Here is a 21,695-nt window from a genome sequence, read left to right on the forward strand (position 1 = left end):
ATTATTGAAGGAGATTAGTTCATGACATTAACAGAAAGTAATGAAATTAGCCTCAAATCAGCAGAAATAAGTAAACACATGGATTAACATCTGCAGAAAATAAACAGTTGATAAATGTTTCTTATTTATTATCTTAATGATATTTTTCTCTAAAATACGTAGTTCATATATATTCCAGTTATAATTAATTACACTATATACGAACATATAAAATTTTCATTTGCCAAAAAAAATTATAAATATAAAATATTTTAAACACTGTTATTCTACAAAGAAAGTAGAACACATTTACCATACACATCTCCGTATCCAGTTAACATAGAGATTCAGGTTTTAACAAACCTAAATATATTTTTTATTTAAAGAAATTTTCTAATGGGGATACTTGAAAAGAAAGAAAATTGGTTGGATTTTTTTTTTTTTTAAAAAAAGGAAGTTGTGACCATGTGATGGGATAGTAAATTTATTCCATATAGTAGTAATTTTGCCGATCTGAGAGTCCATGAGCTTGGCTTGTTGTGCCTACAAATGTCTCAGTTAATAATGGATTGTAACCCCATTGGCCTCAAAAGAATCAAGTTATATGGCGAATGGTTTTTCATACACATCAAATGCTTCATTGGCAGTCAACTGCGGTTCCTGCAACACAACATCTAACGTCAATAGAGATTTGTTCTTTACGGTGGTTGGATTGAATTGAACATGTTTGGTGACACCTGTCTCTATCGCCGCCCAGTCTCTCTCCGGATAATAGCATTGTGAGAAGAGTTGTAACGAAGCCGTCGTCGTCCGATTTTCGGATGTTGGAACGCATCGCGTTCAGCATGTTACCGTATGTGGTTGCGTGCCCGCGCTCGACGACTTCAATGAAGGAGTAAGCCATTGCACCGGTAGAAGTAATCTTTGATAAGGCCTGTTTCACACGGTATAAACTCAACATTTTACAACTCCGGATGATCTCGGCTTAAGTTCCGGCTTCAATGAAGGAGCAAGCGTCGACGATGGCGTGAAGCTTAACACCATGCGGTAGAGGCCTAACGATCGTGGCGTTGATTTCATCATCGACGATCATTCCCTGAGATTCGAAATCCGACGGACAAAGGGTTCCGCCGTATCCGTCCACTTCATCTCCATTGTCATCCTTTTGCTGTGAGCCATGCATGACCAGAGTAATGGAACACCAAGGAATCTCCAGGCTGAAACCTTGGACAAGCCAACGCAACGCCATTCTAATGTTGCGTTTCGTCGGGCGCTTGTAGGGATCAGTTTCTTCTTCTGCAAAAATGTTCAGATCAGAAGCAGTCCCCAATTATCAAACATATTCCATATGAACTCAACAATTGGAAATTTTCCAGAAATAACTTGGTGAAAATATTTTTTTTCTTGTTACCTGTAAGGGTAATAATGGAGGATTCGGGGAAATTGAAGCGATGAACCAGAAAGAACTTCATGCAGTTGGCACCGTTAATACAACCATTAAGTTCATAGTGGGTGTTCTTATAAGACACGCCGCAAATAACAGCGCGCTTCCGGCCATGGACCTGCGGTGGGCGTCCGGGTGGCACGTGGTTGTAAGGTAACGGAGGAGAGAGTGTGTGGGTAGAAGAGGAGGGAAAGGGTAGGGAACGAGGTCTGACTATGAGGGTTATAGCTTGGCAGAGGAAGCACCGTATGGACTTTGCAGCCGGCGGAAGCTGCAGCGGCGCGTGGCAGTTGGAACAGTTGACAGACATTAGCAGCCCTTGTAACGATGAACAAAAAGCACTGAAAGAGGTTTTTGATGGATAGATAAGGTGTAACCCTCTTATACCGATGCGGGTAATCCGATCTGATCTGGAGTGTCATATTAGGGCCACCAGAGCGACCCATTATAAAAATAGCGGAAAATTTAAAACTTTTATTAAAACATGTAACTTATAAAATCATTTATCACTATTCAGAAATAAAATAGATTTTCTGACTCGTATTTAAAATAAAATGCAATTACATGCTCCCTAATCACATGTACCATACTCTGCAACAACGTCTGAAGAACTCCTTTACTGAAGTCGATAGATGCACTGGTTTAATTCTTCTAACCTGCAATGGTGAGTAATAGAGTGAGCTTTGAAAAGCTCAGTAATATAGAACTACCAGATGATGCTGAAGAACGTGCAGATACCGATAAACATATATTTCCTTATTAGTTCAGACATCTACAGATCTTTATATTGAGCATAGATCTTACAGATATTTCAGGTAGTAACAGATAATAAGCGTTTAGTTCAGGGAAATATATTTCGAATGTTTAGGTTCTGGAGATCAGAATATGTTATCTAGTGTGTTCCCGTAAAACTAGTGAAAAGATACATATTTACCCTGTGCACAAAGCATAGGAGCATGCAAAAACGATAAGGTTTTATACTTGCACATAGCAAAAGAGCCTGGGGAAACTGTAAGGCTTACCCTTGCACACATTAAAGGAACCTGGGAAACTGTAAGGCTTACCCTTACACACAACAAAGGAACCTGGGGGAAAACTGTAAGGCTTACCCTTGTACACAGCAAAGGGACCTGGGAGAACTGTAAGGCTTACCCTTGCACACAGCAAAAGGACCTGGGGAATTGTAAGGCTTACCCTTGCACACAGCAAAGGGACTTGGGGAACTGTAAGGCTTACCCTTGCACACAACAAAGGGACCTGGAGAACTGTAAGACTTACCCTTGCACACAACAAAGGGACCTGGGGAACTGTAAGGCTTACCCTTGCACACAGCAAAGGGACCTGGGGGAACTGTAACAGTAATTAATCCATATTTAGAAATCATGTACAAAAATACCGTAACCAGAAACCATATCAATATATGTGGTAAATCAGATATCAAAATAAACTGTATTCAGAACATCGGGTATTGTCTCATAAAAATATTCAGTATGTGATTTATCAAGATCATATTTTCCAATGAAAATAGGAAACTTGATAACATATTTCAAGTAAACATAGTTCATAAAACCAGTCGATTCCATGATGTCATAAATCATGAATAATTCATATTTTTCGATAAAACCCGTAATCGGAAAACATATAACATGTTGTCATGGTTCATAAACTAGTAAATCAATAGTTTCGGTGAAACTCATTTAAAAACATATAAAATCGTCATGTGGTACATGTGGAACACATTAGGATATCCAAGTATTTCTCAGAGAAACTGATGTAATTTGATCAGATTCTAAAAATGAGGTCCTATTGAAGGGAATCGATTGCTAACCAATCTAATCCGATATTTAAGGTTGATACTTTAGAATTCCGATATGACTCATGTGCATCAAGAAAGTGTTCAAGAATCTTTATACAAAATATGTCGTTTGATCTGATTATCGAACAACTCTTAGATGAATAGTTCCTAGAACTAATGCTTATTGATTGGTCAATTCATTGTTCTTCCAGGATATTTACTCTTTAATACCATAATTTCTAGTCCATATATCACCTTCGGAATCATCGCTAAAAAAATCTTCCAATGTCTTTATTTCATATTCACGCTTTCACTATATCATGAAATGCTGACGTGCTTGATTTGTAATTCATGATCCATAAAAACATTACATCATGTATGTTCATTAACATTTCCAGATTCATCCAAATCACTTATTTAATCCTCATTCATTGAGGTTACTTAATTTATTTAGCATTCAAGTCCATTCGAGTTACTTCGAGATTTTCCAGAGTAATTCAAATGTTCCTGAATTTCATATACATGTTGTACTTTCGTTCCATTCAATTTGGTCTTCGTGGTTGATTTGTCGAACAAACTTCAAATTCTTAGTACTAAATGCGACCTAGAGTTGAGTTGAGATGAATACTTCCAAAATTTATCATAGAGCAAAACTTGAGAATACGAATACGCATTCCAATAATATATATGCCATTCATGTATTGACATAGCTTTAGGTTTGATTGGCTCACTTAAGCTGTGTTCCATAACTTTTAAAGGTAGTCCCACACTTATGCTTATTTGAATTCTTTAATTAATCTAAGACATTTACTTAGTATAGGCTATAAGGGTATTTTGGTAATTTTGGTGTTCAATTTTATTCCATTCATTTCAGAGCTCGAGGATATCCAATCATTCCTGAGCTTGGTGGTATTCTTGGGTCATTTTCATTACAGGGGTATTTTGGTCATTCTACAGATTAAGTGTATTCTAATCATTTTCTTCCGTCCGATCTTACTATTAAATTCAATTTTATAATTTATTTCAGTTCTTTCGAACAATTCTGACAGCATAATACCCCCGATAAATTATTCTTCAGGTATTTACTCATTACTCGAATATTTTCGGGTCAAGTGCCTTCTCAGATTTTACAAACGGAATATCATGAATTTTTCTGCACTAAGTCAGAATCTTAACAAACAATTTCGTGCTTAATCAAGTTAAGTATAAATCTTCAAAGTACTTTCTCATTCAGGGTCAACTCGGACTATTTTACCTCTCAAGAGCATTTCTGTAATTTCTTAACCAGATAATTTCGATATTAACTCTTAACGAAAATAATATAATTTAGAGATCCTATGATTAATTGCTTTCTTGAACACTCTCTGATCTTGAAATGATTCGCTTATCAGACTTCTAGTATCCTTCACAAACCCTTATATGATTAAAAATCGGTTATCCATAATTTCCAAGTAAAACTAACATTTCTTATGCACATCAATATTTATATCGGATCAATATGTCTTTTCAGAGTTATTAACCAACTTCCAAGGACAATTCTTGTCATCCTACAACATAAGGGTATTTTTGTAATTTTACCCTACCGAAATATTCTCATAATTTCTCATCCAAGTACCTTTAACATTTAACCTTTGATGATATAAAATATAAGTTACAAATCCATGGCTGATTTCTTTATCACTAATCACAAACTTGTAAATTAATTCTAACAATTCCTAAATCTTTTATATTAGTCATTCGATCCGTATTCATTTACAGAATTTCTACCACATTCATATCGAGTGTATAAATTATTTAACTTCACAAAAGTGACCAACATTATCTTATTCATGTATTTACCAATATCAACATATTCCATAAAGCATAAAGAGGTAGTAAAGTATTATCTCGATTTTCGTGCAATACTGATCGACCATATAAATTCCATTTGAACGCCATCGATCTTGAAATCATCTTCCAATAATTCCCCAGATACATATCAACATAAATTATATAAAAAACGGAGCTTAATTGCGATAAACTGATCGAATCGGGTGATAAATCAGTCAAAAACAACTTACCGAGTTCGAGTTTGGCGAAACGGATCCCAAAATCATATTCGGGACGTCAAAAACATAAAATATGACTTTTCGAAAAATTGGAATTTTCGGTCAAAATCAAAGTCAATGGGTTTGACTGGAAATTTCGAGACCTTTGGGTCCGAATTTCGAAAGACGGACTGCGGAATCGGATTTGGGACGTCAAAAACAACATGATAGGTATACTCGGTCAAAGTCAAAGGTTGTTTAATGCCCAGTCAACGTCGGTCAAAGTTATGGTCAACTGTGGTCAACGCCGGTCAACAGTCTACAGTCGGCCATTTTACACAAATATCAGCCTAACAGAAATTAATTACCAAATTAGCCACATTCTGTAAATATTTACTAAACTAACACCCGAATTTTACGCAAACAACACCCAAACAGAAATTAATTACTAAGTTATCACCCAGACGATGCCCACTCTCGGGGGTGGCGCGTGAACAGTGCTACGGTGTCGGAAAATTCCCGAAAAAATTCCTAAAGATTATTTTAAGCGATTTTACGGCACTTACAAAGCTCGGTTCACAATTTTTAACGGCGGAGAGGTCGATTCCAAAACGTCGGAAATTTTGACGGCTTCACCTCCTCACGCGCTGCCGCCGACGGAGACAAGGAGGACATCGGCAGACTCAGAACGACACAAGGAACACGATGGTGCGGGAGGTGTCGTAAACGGATGACCGAATCGTCGTGAATCGATGAAAAACCAACTGAAATCGAGTTATTATCGACGATACTTCCGACTAAAATTAACGATGAACGGCGACGATTCATGACGAAAGGCGTGAGGGGTTTTGTTCCTCGATCGACAACAAACACGATGGTGGTTTCGGTTCGTCGATCGGAGGTCGGACGGCAAGTAGATCGGAGTTGAAAGGAGGGTTGTTGAAGAGGAAAAATTGGGAAGAAATCTGAAAAATCATACGGGGAAGAGGATTTATAATTCAACTCATAATAAAAATGGGTAAACCATGAGTTTAGTCACTGAACTTCCTGCATTTCTTGAAATGGTCTGTCAACTTCACGATTTTACAATTTAATCCCTAATTTTTTCCAAAAATATCAATTAAATTCACCATTTAATAGTTCTTAAAATTTAACCCCTAAATTGGGGTGTTACATAAAGAGTAGTTTGTTGTTAGTAAAATAAATAAAGTGGGAATGGTTTGAATATAAGTGAAAAGCTTTGAGTGGAAAGGATGGTGGGGAGAAAAGAGGTGGACTGTGACAAGGTTGACTTCAAAACCAATTATTTCCATAAAAATTGTTTTTTATTGACATTTTGAAAGGGAAAACTTTTTAATTTTAATTATGATTATTTTAAATATTTTAAATAATTAAATTTTATAAAATATATATTTAAAAATAATTTTATTAAATAATTTTAAAATGTATTTTTCATATTTTCTCAATAATATTTTTTACCAACTTGGTGTTTGTTTTTTTAATCATCATCGAACTAACTTCTTTAGATAAAACATCACTAAACTTATATTTCTATCTTATTTTGATTACTTTTTGTTAAATATTTAACAACGATACTAATATGATTTCTTTTTATTTTTCAAATTTTATGTAAATTTCTTAATATTTTATTTTCTAATCCAACACTCAAGTAAATAAAAGAAAATTTAAGTAGAGATATATGTCACCGTCATATTGATAAAAATATATTAAAAAACATATATGCTGATAATGAGGCGAGAAAATGATGTAAAAACTAGGAAAAAAATATCATGTCAATGATGTGGTTTTATTTTAAAGGTCGATGACCCAAATAAGAAAAGAGGGTCATGTTTGGATAGATTTGTGTTTTGGAGGGTCATGAGAGAATGTTCATGGTGTTTTACAATATATGCCTTTACCCATGAATCTTCAATTAAAGCTGTCATTAAAAAAGTTAACTTATGAAACTCTAATGTTACGTGTTGCAAATAAATTGAATTTAGAGCCCCTAAGTAGATTTAGGCTATCTTATCAGAGAAATGGTAAAGTTTATTTGTTAATTGACAATGAAGATGTTGAACGATTCATTGCTTACATTAGTGTTTCAAGTGATGATGTTACATTGTATGTTGTTAAACCTAGAAGTAGTGAAGTTGGGTCAGTAGCGGGTAGTAATCAACTAAGTTTTTCAACCCCTGTTTATGGTGCTCAAAATTTAATGGTTCCACCACAGTTTCATCACCAAGCAAATATTGTTTCACCACATTTCCAATACCAAACACAATCTCAAAACCCACAACCTTTCCCTAATCCAAATCCCAATCAACTTTCAGCACCAAATTCCGGTTTTTGTATTGACCAATTAGACGATGATGAGCCAACAGAAAAAATTGTGAGTACTAGTCAGTATTCGAAATTTGATCTTGGTCAATACCCGGACTTTGATCTTGGTCAATACTCGGATTTTAATGATTTTTCAGAAGAAGAAACAGACCTTGCGTGTAATGATTTTGATATTGGTCTATACCCAAATTTTGATGATGAAACAGCTGTTGCAGAGGAAGATGTTGTTGATGATAATGAGGAGGAAGTTACGACTGTAAATGAACATGTTGAACATCCATTCTGTAATTCATATAACACTGAAGAAGAAAAAGAAAAAGAAGAAATCCCCAAAGAAAAGTCCCCGAAGAAAATGCCACGGGAGTATAACTGGAATATGCCAGAATTACTTTAGATACCGGAAGAAGAGTTGGTAAAGATAGCAGTTGGTTGTTACACAAAAATTATTCGTATCAAGAAAGATGATTGTTTTGATACAAAGGAAGACTTGAAGATAGCTTTGTATACGAAATGTGTGGAAGATGGCTATCAACTAAAAGTTAACAAATCAAGCAAATATCATTTCGAAACAAGGTGTATGATTGACAAAAACTGTATGTGGCGTATGATTGCAAAGAGGATAAAAGATTGCGAAATGTTTCAAGTTAGGACTTTTATTGATAAACATACATGTTCAAGAACCCAAGTTTTTCCTCACCATAGACAGGCAAACAAAAAGGTGTTGGTGGTTTTCTGGTTGAGTTAATGTTTTTGAATGGTAGGGTATATCGGGGACATGAAATTATGACTGACATGAATGCTCGGTTCAAGATTAGTATCTCATATTCTCAAGCTTGGAGAGCCAAATGTTATGCCTTGGAATTGTTGTGGGGGTCGCCAGAAGCATCGTTTGCCCAACTGCCGGCTTATTGTCACAATTTAAAGCTGAAAAATCCTGGGTCGATAACTCATATCAAAACAGATAGAGATGGACGCTTTAAGTTGCTGTTTATCGCCATTGGTACTGCGGTTAGTAAATCAATATAATTTTGTTGACTCATTTTTGTTAGTTACATGCATTTCACATTTAAATGATTATATTGTATATGATTTTGTAGATTCGTTCGTTTTTTAATTGCATGCGCCCAGTTATTATAGTTGACGGAGCACATTTAAAAGGTCGATACCTTGGAGTAAACTTATTAGCAGTAGCCATGGATACTAACAATAGGATACTACCAATAGCTTATGGGGTTGGCAAATCTGAAACCTCTGATTCATGGACATGGTTTATGGGGCATCTTAGGGATTGCATAGGTCCTATTAGCAATCTGACAATCATATCCGATAGGGCAAACTCAATTGACAACGCTGTTAGAAGGTGTTTCTCAGATGCTTTTCATGGACTTTGTGGTGTTCATTTGTATAGAAATCTAAAATCAAGGTCTGCTGGTATAAAAAATCACAAATGGATATACTGGAAGGCTGTAAAAGCTTATCGGGAAGTGGATTTTAATAAGCATATAAACTGTTTAAGACATGTTTTGCCTCAGTGTGCTCAAACACTAGAAGATGTCGGGTTTGAAAGATGGTCAAGAGTACATCAACTTGGAGTAAGATATGGTTTCATGACGTCTAATAGTGCAGAATCAATCAACGCTCTAAGTCGTCATTCTCGGAAATTACCCATTACTATGTTAATGGAGTTTTTTCGAGCATCTATTCAACAGTGGTACTACAAGAAAAGAAACCATGTAGGTATTATTTCTTTAAATTCGTAACTTATCATATATTTTACTAAGTATTATTTATTTAAATTTACAGGAACATTGGAACATCGTGTTACACCATGGACAGAAAAAAAGATAACGAAACATGTTGTGAAGTCAACGTCATGGAGAGTTGAACCATGTTCAAACACTTTGTTTGAAGTACTGGATAATAACTTAAATGGGCTTGTCGATCTAAATACAAAGACGTGTAGTTGTATGAAATGACAAACATCTGGTTATCCGTGTGGCCATGTTATAAAAGTTTCTCTTCATCTAAACCAAGATGATTCAAGCGCATACGCTATTGATTGCTACACTACAGAAGTATATCGACAGACTTATGACGAGATTGTCTACCCTATTCCACATCCTTCTGAGTGGGACATACCAGATGACTTACAAACAGTTTTGCCACCAGCCATGGACAGAAGGCTACCTGGCCGACCAAAAAGTCACGATCGTATACCGTCTAAGGGTGAAGAGAAGAAGAGATCGACATGTAGTCGGTGCAAGGAAAGTGGTCATACAAGGTTGACATGTGGATCACCAGTGCCATCACAATCATCTTTTCCTCTACCAAAATATGGATCCTCATCAAAATCCCAATCACAACCGGCTTCACCTTTTAGGACTGTTAACTTAGGTGATTTTTAAATGCAAACGTTGTATTATGTGTATATTATGTGTGAACTTTTAACATTTTCAGTTAGGCATGTATTAGTAACTTGAGTTTGAACATTTCTATGATAAGTTCAGTTGTTATCACTTATTAGACATTCATTTGACTATCGCAATGCGGAAATGACTATCGCAACGAGAGAATCGCAATGCGAAATGAATCGCAATGCGAAATGAAAATCGCAACGACTGAATCTCAATGCGAAAATGAAAATCGCAACGCGAGAATCGCAATGTGAAATGAAAATCGCAACGAGTGAATCGCAATGCGAAAATGAAAATCGCAACGCGAACTTAGTTTCGCGTTGCGATTTTTATTTTCGCATTGCGATTCACTCGTTGCGATTTTCATTTCGCATTGCGATTCTCGCGTTGCGATAGTCTGTTTTGCATTCAACATAATGCAGATTGAAATCAACAAATCAACTATTACATTTCAATCAATTAAACAAGCACAAATATTATGTACACATCAATTAAACAAATCAACATTTACAAATCATCTTTTAAAAAATCAATTAAACAATCAAAAAATAATAATGAAATCAACTTTTGCACCCATACATCCATTTCACGCAGCTCACTTCAGGATTAACCTGCAGAAACCAAACATTGAATCAACAACACTTTCTACACATCTAAAACCTACAAACAGCAAATTATTGAATTCTAACTACTTAACCAAACATTTTCAAACCAAAAAGAGTAAATATGTTTAACAACACTTGCATTTGACTGACAAATTGTTTATGGACACTTTCATAACGCGGATGCAGGTAGACAGCGTATCGCATATATCACTATAGTCATAAAATGCCAAAACCACAAGCCTACTGCACCTCTATCTCTATCGGTGGGAGGTAGAAAATGTGTTCTTCCCTGTCGTCAAACGCTCCAAGCACATGCATACGAGAGGACTACAATCCCCTATGGCTTCCTTCGTTTGTTGTGGTGCGGTCTCGTCTCTGCTAACTGTAATATTGAGCTTCTTTGGCTTCTTGTTTCCATAACTTGTCCAATAATTTATCGCATCCAAGAATTTAGCCAAATGAGAGCTCCATCCCTTAATAATATCTCTTAAATCAGCCAATGATATGTAATTTATCATGCTGTCATATACTATTGCCTTAAGGGATGGGAGCTGAAGCTCGACGAGAAGTCAATGTTTACTTTCCAAAACAGGGATAATCACCTGCAATCATAAGTAATAATTCATTCATTTGCGCACTTATTTATGAATACCTTTAAACTCAATCTAAAATAAATACTAACCTTATCGACCTCCCACCATGCAGGATAAAGTTTAGCTTGTCCATTGCCCAACGCAAATGATTCATCTCGTTGATTCTTCAAGTGAACGGCGTTAAAAGACGTCGGCATAATTGTATATCGTGTATTTCTTTTAATTTTCTTAAGTTTCCTAATTATTAGAAGACGTGACACCCACGCATCGATATGCTGTTTTACAAAAAAAACATATATTAGTGACTTACATAAATTTAAAAAAAAATAATCAAATTGAAATATAAGAAAAATATAAGACTTACCCCTCCATCGAAATAGCCATTGTCTTCGACCCCTAATAATACGCCCCACCAAGACCGATCAAGCAACAAATAGATATCATTGTTGAGCTTGCATAAGTCAGTGAAACACCCCTGGCTCCGCTCATGTAGATAAAAATCAACTGCGGTCTTAGCCTAAAGGGTGTTATCCAGAATTGTGTCCGGTAGTTGTCTCCTCTCCACTTCAGATACCGGAATGGTACTGGCCAGTAACTCATACGAGAGCCAACTCTCATCCATCAGGTCCGGAACGTCAGAGGGTTTCTCACGAATCTTACATATGACACCATGTGAATCGGGCTCTTGAATGGTGGGAGGGACCACTTCAACGATGACAGTGGCCTCTTGAACGGTGGGAGGGGACTCTCGAGGAATGTAGGGGCCTCTTCAACGATAGGAGTGGACTCTTGAGGGATGACAGGCGAGTCGGGATTCTTCTTGCGGTGTCTTCGCACTATTGGGGTGTACGGAGACTTAATAGCACGTGCACGCCGTCTGATGCGTGAACTCCGTCGTACAAGAAAAACCCGACGTAAAGCATCCACCTTATCGGGCCGCTAAATAATTAAATACAAAAATCAGTAAATAAACATACATGATATTTAAACAGTGAAAACAAAGACAAATACTAACTTCACAGTGTTAAAGAATAAACAGTTTAGCAGTATTGGCAGCAACCGAATAAATTTACTAAGCAATCTAAGTGAAATGGTTTAATCTAAGTGAAATTACGAGTAAATTTATCATCAAGTTAAATATGGAAAATCTTAAACTTACCTCGTTGCGTAGAGTATGAACCTCATTCTGCAACGATACTACCATCTCACGTAGAGCGGTAACCTCACCACGTAAAGTAGACACCTCCACACGCCATGCACCATCGTTATCGCGTAGAGTACCGATCTCCTCACGCAAGGCATTGACCTTATCACGTAACTCCCTTGACTCATCCCGTGGAGGTGGAGAACAGGGAGATAGAAGTCGTGGCATCTTTGTCGGTCGCCTATCATGAGGTGATGGTGGAGAAGAGGCTCGATGATGTGACGGGGATAGGTGATGGCTCTCGTTGTAGAGGTGTATAGTCGGGTCGATCAGGTGATGGCTCTGGGTGAGGTGATGGCTCTCGAAGTGGAGGCTGCTCATCATTCGTGCCATCAAAAAAATGCTGACTAGCTTGCCACCAATCAGTGGCAAGCTCAGCATCCGTGGGTGTCAGTCTCTGTAATGGAGTGTTGGCCTCCTAAAAATATAAAAACTCAAACAAAGTTAAACGTCTACTATTAATAACTTGTTTATATATGATAGTATTTGTGTTAACTTACATTATTTATTGTCGCATATGGTATTAAGTCTTCCCAATCCAACAGACGTTTCCTCTTCCAGGAAATAGCCCTAGGAATATCATTTGAAGTTTTTAATGCATATGTACGCATGCTGGGGAAAGCCTCGAATATCCAAATCTACAAACAATATAATAACAAACATTAGTAATTGTTAAATAATTAATTATAATTTTGAAAACATTATATAGAAATTCTTACCTTAAAGGCCCAAACAAAGCCTGACAAAGTGTATTTCGACCCATCGCCACGCAAACTTTTGCGGTCATCAAAGGCAGACGACAACTTAGTCCAGGTAGCTTTCCATATATACGAACCCCACGGAAACAGATTTCATGCATTTAGGTCCTCTACCAATAATATTAGCTCCTGATGAATAGGTTGTCTGGCCTCTCTGCCTAAAAAGTCGGCATACAAAAGTTCTAGAAGGCATACTCGGACAACATCGGCGTCATTCATCCGAGTAAAACCATCTTTCTTATTAAACAATTTCTTCAGGTCTTCAACGTGTAAGTTCGGCTTCTCTATTGACTCATCAGGAAAAACCCGGGATAACCATGATGGACAGGTGATATGACGAGTGTACCGGCCTACATCATCGTGTCCGAATCGTAGACCAGTGATTAAGCAGAACTCATTCCGCCCAAAACAAGTATACGCTGGTGGAAAATGAAACCATATCTCTTCCTCACCACGTTGTATATTATCGGGTAGATCGCTAGTCATGGTCTGAAGCCACAAATGGGTCAAATTAGCATCTCCACCCGGATGTTGTACTCTCAGCCATGGCCCGAAGCAGGTTTCCTCAAATAATTTTCTTTGTGCAGGTGAAAGCTTCGAAGCAATTGTAGTGGCTAGTCTAACTTTATTCCTTAATGTCAATGAAGCTAAAAAACATTTCTACAAAAACAATAAACATACCAAGTTAGATATACCAAAAACTACACTGTGAAGATATACCAAAAACAATAAACATAAAGAGTAGTAGTTTATTCTTGAAACTAAAATTTGCAACACTGTTTTGTCTTTTGGTTGTGTCGCAACCGTCTTTCGGTTGGGCCCCGGAATTGGGTTTCGACTTGAAAAATGTGATTGGAGTCGCCACCGATTATTTATTTAAAAAATAAATAGGTTAATCGGATACCTTATATCTTACCTGATCTGCGTCTTACCAAAGATATGTCGGATTCGGGAGTCGGTTACGGTCAAGGAAGGATTAGCACCCTTGAACCGCCCTTTCGGTACTACGTAATTTCCAGTTGTTTTTAATTAAGAAAATCGAAAGTTAAAATTTAAAGGTAACATATGATCCAAAATTACTTACCTCCGATCAATTTGAAAGAGTACCCTTAAAAAGTCGAGAAACGCGTTAAAGGAAAAAGGAAATAAGAGTAAATGAAATAAAGAAAATAGAAGGAAAAAATAAAAAAAAATGATGAAAAACTAAAAGAGGAATAAAAACATATAATTATTAAGTGCAAAATAATAATAATGATAATAAGTAGTAAAATAAAAAACGCAATCACACCAAAAAAGTAAAAAAAGAAAGTCAAGGTTTGGTGAAGTATAACTGTCGGGAAGGAAAAAGATGATAAAGGGTGGGACCGTAGTTAATAAATGAGTGTGATGTATCCTATAATATAGTAAGAATGAATAAACAAAAAACATTATGATATATATATATATATAATAAATATATAACGAAAAAATAATTTAATAAAGTAAAATAATAATAATGTAATATAATATAAATACATGAAAACAAAAAAAAATAAAGAAGTATAAAATATAAAAATATAATTAAATGTATATATATGTTTAAAAAAGTAAAAATAAAAATAAAATACAATAAAAAATATACATATAATGATAATAATAGTAGCAAAAGAGAAAAATATTTATATACGTTAATAGTAAAATAATAATAATATAATAATTATAAATATATATATATAATAACTTTAAAAAACATTAAAATAATATTAGAATAAAATAATTAATATATATATATAATTAATAATACGATTTATCAAAAAGAAATAAATAAAAATATGAAAATAATACATAAGGGACCGTTCATCGGCGGCAAACCTTTCCTTCGTTTTAAATATCCTAGTATTTTTCCAAAACGGCCTCGGGGTTGTGTAGATCTAAAAGAAAAAGTTTCGAACGACAACCCCTTTTCCTCGGACAAAACTATTTTTTTTAGCACAAAAACGAATAACAACACATGCAAGTGAAGAAAAGAATGCGAAAGGTAAAAGCTTTCACCTTTTATTGCTCCTGAATTGTTTACAATAGCTTCAAAACAATCTATTTGCTCGTATTTTTTCTGGTAATTTCGTATGCCAATCGTGTGTTACAATAGTGAGCTACAATGGCTATTTATAGTGCTTGTGGATCCTATCTTTAGGAGTTTAAAACATAGCAAAATTCTATCCTATTTTAGGAGTTGAATCATAGCAGAATTCTATCCTATTTTTGAGAGTTTGAATCCTAGTAGGACGAAAAATGTGTGTTGACAGCTGCCCCTCTTTGCCCATAGTCGTGTAACGGGGATAGGGCAAAGATTGAAAGACACACGTTTCGTTCGGTGGAATTGAAAATTGACTCTGATGTTTTAATAACTCCCTGTCAAATTGAGTTACGGATGACTCCTCCGTCGTGAAGTCGAGTTCATCTGGAAGCTTCTGAGCACTATATCCTTCATCGTGAAGTTGGAATCGAACTCAAAGCTTTTGGCGAGTGGCCTTTGAATCGTCTTCTGGATCAAGATACTTCGTCGTGAAGGTGAAACTTGACCTGAAGACTTCGGTGTTGATGCGTTACAGATGACTCATTCGTCGTGAAGTTGGGTCAATCTGTTTGTGAAATTGGAATCGTACAGGGCCCCTTCGTCGTGAAGTTGAGCCTGAGAATTGGATATCCTTCGCCATGAAGTTGAAATCCAAATATTGTTCCGAGTCCAATATCCTCCGCTGTGAAGTTGAAATTGGTTTTGGAACCGGGAAATTGTTTGTTGACAGTCAGCCGCCCCTTCGCTGTGAAGTTGAGCTTGTGCTGTCTCGAGTCTAATATCCTTCGCTGTGAAGTTGAAATTGACTCTGAACGAAATCTTGTTGACAATCAGTTGTCCCTTCGTTGTGAAGTTGAACTTGTGTTGTCTCGAGTCCAATATCATTCGCTGCGAAGTTGAAATTGGCTCTGAAATTTGAAAAATGTTTGTTGACAACCAGCCGTCCCTTCGTTGTGAAGTTGAACTTGTGTTGTCTCGAGTGGCACGATATCCTCCGTCGTGGAGTTGAAATCGCGGATGAAACTGAAAAGTTGTTCGTTGATAACCAGCCGTCCCTTCGTTGTGAAGTTGAACTTGTGTTGTCTCGGGTAGCACGATATCCTCCATCGTGGAGTTGAAATCGGCTCTGGAATTGGGAAATTATTTGTTGACAACCAGCCGTCCCTTCGCTGTGAAGTTGAACTTGTGTTGTCTCGAGTCCAATATCCTTCGCTGTGAAGTTGAGATTGGCTCCGAAATTGCTTGTCGACAGTCAGCCGCCCCTTCGCTGTGAAGTTGAGCTTGTCCTGTCTTGGGTCCAATATCATTCGTTGTGAAGTTGAAATTAGCTGGGAAAATTGTTGTTGACATACAGCCGTCCCTTCGTTGTGAAGTTGAACTTGTGTTGTCTCGAGTTCAATATCCTTCGCTGTGAAGTTGAGATTGGCTCTCCAAGTTATTGTTGCCTTGCCGCCTTCACTGTGAAGTTGAAATTGGCCTTGAAACTGGGAAATTATTGTTGACCAATATCCTTCGTTGTGAAGTCGAAATTGACTCTAGCTAAAACCTAAAAAAGTTATGCATGTATGTGATGAGATGGATGCAATGCTCTTAGGTATGCCTAAAATGCATATGCAACATATGTTATTTTGGGGCTCAGGAGAGAAATCTCGATCTCTGGTTGTTTTTCTGGAATCTTGGTTCTGGAATCTTCAAGTTCTGATCCATGGTCTCAAATTCTTCAAATGTTTAAATCTGATGTGCACATTCTATTTTTTGATTTGAGAAATGCTATCCAAAGTATGTGCCTGAGCTGAGTGTAACGGTTCAGATGATGCTTCAAGAGAAATTGTCTCAAAAGAGACAGAACTCGTTTCAAGGGAAACGATCTCAAAGATATTTGTTTCAAGGGAAACGGTCTTAAGGGAGATAAAATTTTGTTTTAAGAAAAACTGTCTCAAGAGAGATAAAACTTAGTTCCAAAGAAATTGTCTCACGGGGAGATGAAATTAGTTCCAAGGAAAACATATTCAAAGATGATGCTTCAAGAGAAAACTGTCTCAAGGGAGACAAAATTTTGTTTCAAGAGAAACTGTCTCAAGAGAGACGAAATTCATTTCAAGGGAAATGTTTTCAATGTTTATGTTTCAAGAGAAACTATCTCAAGAGAGACGAAATTCATTTCAAGGGAAATGTTTTCAATGTTTATGTTTCAAGAGAAACTGTCTCAAGGGAGACAAAATTTTGTTTCAAGGGAAACTATCTCAAGAGAGACAAAATTCATTTCAAGGGAAATGTTTTCAATGTTTATGTTTCAAGAGAAACTGTCTCAAGGGAGACAAAATTTTGTTTCAAGGGAAACTATCTCAAGAGAGACAAAATTCATTTCAAGGGAAATGTTTCCAATGTTTATGTTTCAAGAGAAACTGTCTCAATGGTGACAGAATTTGTTTCAAGGGAAACTATCTCAAGAGAGACAAAACTCATTTCAAGGGAAATGTTTTCAATGTTATGTTTCAAGAGAAACTGTCTCAAGGGAGAAAAAAATTTGTTTCAAGGGAAACTGTCTCAAGAGAGACAAAGTTTGTTTCAAGGGAAACTGTCTCAAGAGAGACAATGGTAAGCACGATTCCCTTCGTCGTGAAGTTGAAATCGTGGGTGGCCCCTTCGTCGTGAAGTTGAGCCAGGAATTGGATATCATTTGTCGTGAAGTTGAAATCCAACTTGAAAATGCGAACTGGATCGGTTCTGAATTATATCTCGAACTCGTCTGAAGTTGATTCTAAGATCTGTCGATCTTTCAATATATCAAATTGGTTGAAGTGTAGCTTCTTGCTGCTGAGTTAAGCAACCAACATCAATCTTTAAAGGTGCTTTTGAATCGAGTATCCTTTGTCTTGAAGTCGAAACTTGACTCTAAAAGCTGCAAAAATTATGTTTGTGGGAAAAAAATGATGCTCTAAAATGTATGCATAAGATGCATATATCATGAATTGGTTATATTTTATCTCTTGAAAAAGGCCTGATAATTCGCATTAGGATGTTGAATCCCCAAAGATGCCCAAAAAAATGCCCCAATATTTCATGTTGAATCTTCAAAGATGCCTCAAATGTTCCTCATTTCTTGCTTCAGCATTGATTCTGAGCATGAGTTTTGTGTCTAAGAGTCACATGTCATTTACCAAGATCCACTCTAGAGAGACTGTCTTGTTTGAAAAAATATTTTTCTTTCTCTTTAATATCAATTAAAAGAGTTTCAAAAAATGTTTAATCCCAAGTTTTAAAAATATTGCCCCTTTCACGGTTTTACAATTGAGACGAATCATAAAACTAGAGTTCATTGGATATCAAAGAATTAATTACAATGTTAATCCTTCAATAAATTATAGCTATTTGACAAGTGTCAAGATCAAAGCTATCTTTCAGAGATGGTCAAGTAAGGAAAGGATAAAAAGTCTCAGGTCATTGTGTTTGGTCAAAGGTTTGGCATTTGATGCTTAAAGGTTTGGTATTTGATGCTCAAAGGATTGATGGGGTAGCTTGCATGCTTCTCTACTAGAAGTGTTCTCTGACTCCCAACCTTCGTTGTCACACTCGGATTGTGCGATGCCTTATCAAGGAATTTGTGTGATCGCCTCAGTTGCACAATTTTTATATTTGAGCCGCCTTTTCAGGTTTTCAACTCGAATCCTCCTTTGGTTTCAAGACGTTATTCAGGATTTACGTCTTGAACCCCCCTTTTTTATTTTTCTCTACATACATTAATTATATTGTTTTTTTTGCAAACAAAGATTAATCCTGATGGGCGGGATGAAATCTGAAGATAGTCTCTTCTGTTTAGAAATCCATGTATGATTAGAAGGGACTTTTAAGGCACGTAATGAAGGCCAGGGTTCGTGGTTATGAAAGAAAAGGATAAATAGGCCCAAACAAGTGTTTCAGGGTATTGAACCGAGGATCAATTCATTCTGATGCCATCAATCTTGTCTTGCTCAAAATGTCTCTTTCTCTTGATGCTCTATGATCTTTGAGTGAAGGGATTCAGTGATTCGGGAATGATTGTGCTTGATCAATCTCATTGAAGCTTGATGCACCATTTGTCTTTAGGGAATTTTGCATGTGCTTTTTGTCCCCTTTTTTTTATTTTTGTTCTTTCTTTTTTGTTCTTGTTTTTTTTTCTTTTTTCTTGTTTTTTCTTCTTTTGCTTCTTTTCTTTTTTGTTCTTGATTGGATCTTCGCACTTGCCATTTGGTCCACCTTTGGATTGATGTCTTCACTCATGTGATTAGACTTCTTCCACCTTGCCCCCCAGTGTGGAAGGTGATCCTTGGTTAGGGTTGAATCAGAAGAAAAAAATACTATAGGCTCAAAAGGGGACACAAGGGATATATTTTCTCCTGTTGTGAAGGGATAAAGAAGAAAGCCATTCATCATTTCATACATGTAAGTCTTCACAAAAGAGGTATCATATAGATTTTCAAAAGAGGTATCCCCAGGGGGATAGATTTTCAGGATTAGTTCTATTCACATGAAAACAATGTAGTTAATGCATGATAGGCTCAAAAGGGGACACAAGGGATATATTTTTCTCCTGTTGTGAAGGGATAAAGAAGAAAGCCATTCATCATTTCATACATAAGTCTTCACAAAAGAGGTATCCCCAGGGGGATAGATTTTCAGGATTAGTTCTATTCACATGAAAACAATGTAGTTAATGCATGATAGAATTATTTATGCATGATAGAATTATTTCGGATGAATTCTTCTTTTTTCCCCAGATGTCTCAATGTTCAAGCTCCCCGCGAGATGCCCCAAGTTGTGTCTTTAGAATAATGCTCATGTTCAGATGAACAACTCAATGCCTTGGGTTTTAATGGTATTAAAATGTCAATTTTGAGTCCAAAAAGACAGTGGTGTGATTTTATTGACTCAAAGAAAGGTATGGGTGTATCGAAAAGATAAAGGTAATGTTCAAGAATTTGGTCTTTTTGGTAATGACCATGAGTTATTTTGGGTAAAGAATCGATGTATTTTATTTTGGGGTTTAAGACAAGATAAGAAAGGTCTAATCTTGTCATATGCCAAAAATATGTAATTCTTGAAGAATTAAAAGAATCCTTAATTCATTTAATATTCGAAGAACTAAAGATTAAAATTTGTTCAATTTCTCCACCTTAGAAAGTAGCATAAATTCAATCCTTTAAAAGATTAAGCAAACATGAAAGATTAAAGACGTGTTCAAACAAAGCAATCCTCTAAGTGCAAATGGTATATGCCATGCCCCTTTCTTCGGCAAGCGTCTTACAATTTTCAGATGAATGTTTGGGGCTTCTTATGTGGCAACTGCAAACAGCTTCAACATCGTAGTCCTTAGGATATGTGGACTCTTTTTTTAGATCATCTGGCAGGCTTTGTCCTACAATCAGCTGATCAGGTTCCCACTGTATTGATTTCAGCTTTTTCTTTAATTGTTAAAATCTTGCTTCAATGTTGTGTCATGTGGTTAAGAACACTTGATCGAATCCTCCATGACTTAATTTCATGTTAGTGAAAATGATTAAAAATGTAGATGAAGATGCAAAAATGCAAAAATGCAAAATGCAAGAATGCATGAAATGTTTGAGGCATTGATCCAGAAAAGTGTCTATTATTATAAATAATCTGTACTTAGACAAAAATGTTTTATCTTGTAAGAGACGTAAAAATAAAAGGTACATTCGGACTAAATCTCTAGACCCGAATAGCTAATAGGTTGACAAGTCTTCTGTCTTCATCTGTCACTGGTTGTATGCCTTGTCGGACCATTCCACTTCCCTTGCCAGGCCGTGTAGATGACGAGTTGCCTTTTGTACTTGATCCAGGAAGTCTCGGATGACTGCATCTCTGGCCTTCACCCTTGTTGTGCTCCCAACGGAAACGCCACTGTAAAATCCGTCGAAGGGCACTATCTGAAGCTTGCTTACTTGCTTTTTGAACCCATCTACAATAGCTTCTAACTCAGCTATTGTTTTGCCATCTCTCTCATCTTGTTTCTCCAGATCAGCCATGGATCCGGATTCAAGCATTGGTTTGATGCGACTGCCTGCTAAGTGCCTCTGGGCAGTCTTCATCTGTCCTTCCAAGCTCTCTCATTCCATATTTAGAAGCCTTTCAATTTGGAGTTATCATTGACTTTATCTTAATACTCCTTTCTCAAGTCTTCGAGCTCTAACGGACTCTTTTGTTCTCTTTCTAGTTTGTCTGCTCGATCTTTCTGAGAGTCGGATCTAGATTCCATGATAGCGCTCAGCCTCAAGTTCCTTTATCCTTTTCCCCAGCTCTTGTTCACAACTTCAAACTCTATTTTGGCTATCTCAAGTCCAGAAGGGACATGCCTGAGATCTCCATGGTCCTTTGTCCTCACAGTTTGGCACCGGGGTATTGTCATTTTTTTGCTATCTTTGCCACTTAAATAGTATGTGGTAAGCATGTCTTTAGCAGCCACAATATCCATCCGTA

General features: G+C 36.5%; 1 pseudogene; it reads right to left on the bottom strand.

Annotated features, from left to right (window-relative positions):
* Window positions 1-579: 579 nt before the first annotated feature.
* LOC120174260 lies at window positions 580-21,474 on the bottom strand (annotated as a pseudogene).
* Window positions 21,475-21,695: the final 221 nt, after the last annotated feature.

This window comes from Hibiscus syriacus, unplaced genomic scaffold, assembly GCF_006381635.1.
Source record: "Hibiscus syriacus cultivar Baekdansim isolate YM2019G1 unplaced genomic scaffold, ASM638163v2 tig00112044_pilon, whole genome shotgun sequence".
NCBI classification, from domain to species: domain Eukaryota; kingdom Viridiplantae; phylum Streptophyta; class Magnoliopsida; order Malvales; family Malvaceae; genus Hibiscus; species Hibiscus syriacus.